Here is a 3348-nt window from a genome sequence, read left to right on the forward strand (position 1 = left end):
CGTGGTGACGCGTCGATTGCTTGCCTCAGCTGCCTCCATTGCCTCCGCGTTTACAATGCATGCGCGTGACGCCAGTGCAGCGCAGCAAACCTCCGGCAGGGTCTCAAGACTAGTGAGCCAATACAGTATATATCGAGCATATTTATTTCTGAACTTGGTGTTGTTTACCTTGTATTAACAGCCAAAGTCCACAAAATGGCCTTGTAGTAGCAGGAAGTAGCTTGTCTTTGGTGTATGGAGTGCTGCTTTACACTGGTGCCATCCTCTTTACTGCATGTCTGGAACAGAAATTTTGATTGCATCAGAAATTGAAAAAGCACAATTTTGCAATATGAAATGCAAGAAGGTGTGACATATATATTGTAATGGTTTTAGACAGCAGAACACATGGAACTGTACACTTTGTTCTAGGGTGCTTAAGCAACATGTTAATTAAATGAATATTGCTACCTGCCTAACTACAATGCGTGTCAACAGCTTAAGTATTATTAGGATCACAAATGAGACCATTTGTGCACTCATTTATACACCAGAAGTTATCACGCTGCTGGTTCCACAAGCAAATGTACGACACACGTGAAGCTATTAGAACTGCTGCATTCCTTTTCCGCACGCACGTGATGCACCCCTTTATTACTGCAAAAATAAATGCCCCAAGGTAAATCAAACGGAACAGCAAGAACACTTGGAACCAACAAGTACGAAATATGGGTAAATTATCATGCGTGCAACTCTTTAATACATTAAATTCAGTACATTCACTTCAATTTACTAAAGGGTTATCCGGCTTTGTGGACGAAAGCAGTGGCCGGCGGAATCGAATATATATATATTGATAAGGCTACTCAGTCGCCTATGGCCACGGTTACAACGAGATGAAAAATGTGACGGGCGTTCCGATATCGCTGTCTTTTTTTTTTTCTTCATTGCTTTTGCATACGATGGCCGCGCAACTAAACATCATTTCGGAAACAGCAACGGAGGGTCCTGACTGCCCATATGTAATGCCGGATCCAGTTCGTTAACTTGTCTCCGCCTGTAAGTTAACGAGACGAATATTACATAACGATTCAAGAAGCAGCGCTGTTAAACGACTTACCGGTATTGCCGTCCTCAGTCTCAGCAGAATCCGGCTCCCGTTTCGATGCAGACTTGTTCCGCATGGCTCACGACCGATACCTAGCTTTCGGGTTTACATTTCTCGCAAACCCGTCACTTCACCCCAAGTTAAGTAACGCGAGGTGTCGAAGCGCGATAAACTGGTTTTAGCACAAAATAAGCAACCAGCATAAGTGTACGAACCAATGAGTCCGTGCTTGCCGTGTTCGATAAAAATACCGGTAAAAAGTTTAAATCCAGGCCAGAGGTCACGTGGGAGAACGGTGATGATGAACGTTATTTTGCGTTTATAATGGCAAAAAAGAAACAGTTGGTACTGAACAGTACAATCTCTCATTAAGAATAATAATCTTGTACTCTTGGTCAAGTAATAAAAACACTTCAATGAGCGCGGGAGAAAGTTTGTAGGTTTAAATTGCGCTTATTACGGCGCCTCTAGCGGGAGCTACTGAACTCACTTAGGCATATTTTCGAGGGGATGTACTATGCTTGTTTTGTTAGCAGCGATTTTTTCGCCCTCTGTGGCCATTTGGTGAACTCGCGAGTTTCCGGGGCCTGGAATGACGGAAGCACAGCGAACGCGCGCTTTATACTGTGCCGCGACACTTGCGCCGCCTACCAGCGTACCCTTAGAGAGAGAGGGAAAGATTGAGAGAGAGAGTTATATGCAATGATTTGCTGCGCCGCACCTGTGGCGGAGAGGGGAGGAGAGCGCACATCTGCGTAGGAGGGGAGAATGAGGGAGAGATGCGCATGGGAAGTATGGGTGCGGGCGCCGCAGTACGGACACTGCCCCGAGCATAAGATGCTCACGCATCTAAAAGGGGTGCCGACGTCAGATACACGAGAGAGAAGACGCGGGAGAGGGGAAAGGGCATGGGGCGCGTCCAACGCCATGCGCACTCACGTGAGAGCATTACGGCGTCCGCATCCTGCGCTCACTGAAGGTGTTGTGTCGCGATACTCCCTTGGGCGCCTCTAACCAAGACCGGCTTTCAGGGTGGGGAAACGGTCTCCTGTGGCGCCATATTCGTTCTCATTTCAGCGGCGCCCCCATAAAGCTTATGGGCGTCTTGCGCTGGAGTCTGAGGTATAGTAGCGGCGCCTGGTGGCGGCGAAAAACGTCATCTGGGTCGTACCAGCTTGCATAGCATTGAGCCCTGGCTGTGGCGAAGCACGTTTCTAGCCCGCGTTTTGCGTAGATTCGCAATTTTTTCTGCCCTGTTTCGAGTGCGAAAAGGCTCGTCACTTATCACAGACCATGGCGACCAGGCTGCGAGCTGGCCGCAGCCTATAGTTATACGAAAACGGACTCTCCGTGTGCCGTGGGACGTAACGCTGGAAGCAGAAGACATCGGCGACGCCGATCCGGAGAGACCTAGCTCAGCCACGAAAAAGCGTCACCGTCGTTACTGCTGCGTCGTGGGCTACCATGAAGAAGAAGGCCTGAATCCCAACATCAGATTCTACCGTTTTCCTTCAAGGCCTCACGAAGTGGAGTGTCGGGCGCGCTGGATAACTGCAGTTCGTCGCGCTGGGTAAGCGAAATGGAAGACTGACATAGCAGCAGGCATGGCTGGTGATTCACGATTCGAGACACGGCCACAGCGACAATTAACAATTCGACCGGTGAGAATTGGTCAAGTGACCAGGTGTGTGCAAATGACCACAAATGGTCGGGCTGATTCGGTGACAATTCTCTACCCCACTACGAGCAGCACAGGTTAGAGAGTTGAATGTGCTCATCCTTGACCTCAAGCCAGCACGTTGAGGCAGCACAGCAAGGTAGTATTGATTACAGCACATCGTTGTTCGAGCGCTGTCATTAAAAGCTACATCAAGCGAGCAGCGCACGAGCTCGCGCTGCAGCGCGATTCGCACGTACGTACGTTACTGCGAGCTTATATGCATTGCATCAGTTATTTATAAATTGCTAAAGGGACAGATGGCTGCTACTACAGCGCAGGCATAACTACTTGTCTAGCGGCATGCAGTCAACAAAGATTGCAGGAGACCCGCCGTTTCGCGGCATGCTGAAAGACCGCTGCCGTCGCGGCGCGTACCGTCGTGCGCTCGAGCAGTTCCGTACACATGTCTGCTTATCGCTGCTGTGAATTCATCTATAAAAAGCATTTCCTCGCGTTTGTGCGCCTGAATCTAGCAGCGTGCAAACCTTTCCCGAAGTTCAATTTCGCGCGTGCGTGACTCGCTTCACTTGCGATTGACACC

This window comes from Dermacentor silvarum, chromosome 4 (genome assembly GCF_013339745.2).
Source record: "Dermacentor silvarum isolate Dsil-2018 chromosome 4, BIME_Dsil_1.4, whole genome shotgun sequence".
Classification (NCBI taxonomy): Eukaryota; Metazoa; Arthropoda; class Arachnida; order Ixodida; family Ixodidae; genus Dermacentor; species Dermacentor silvarum.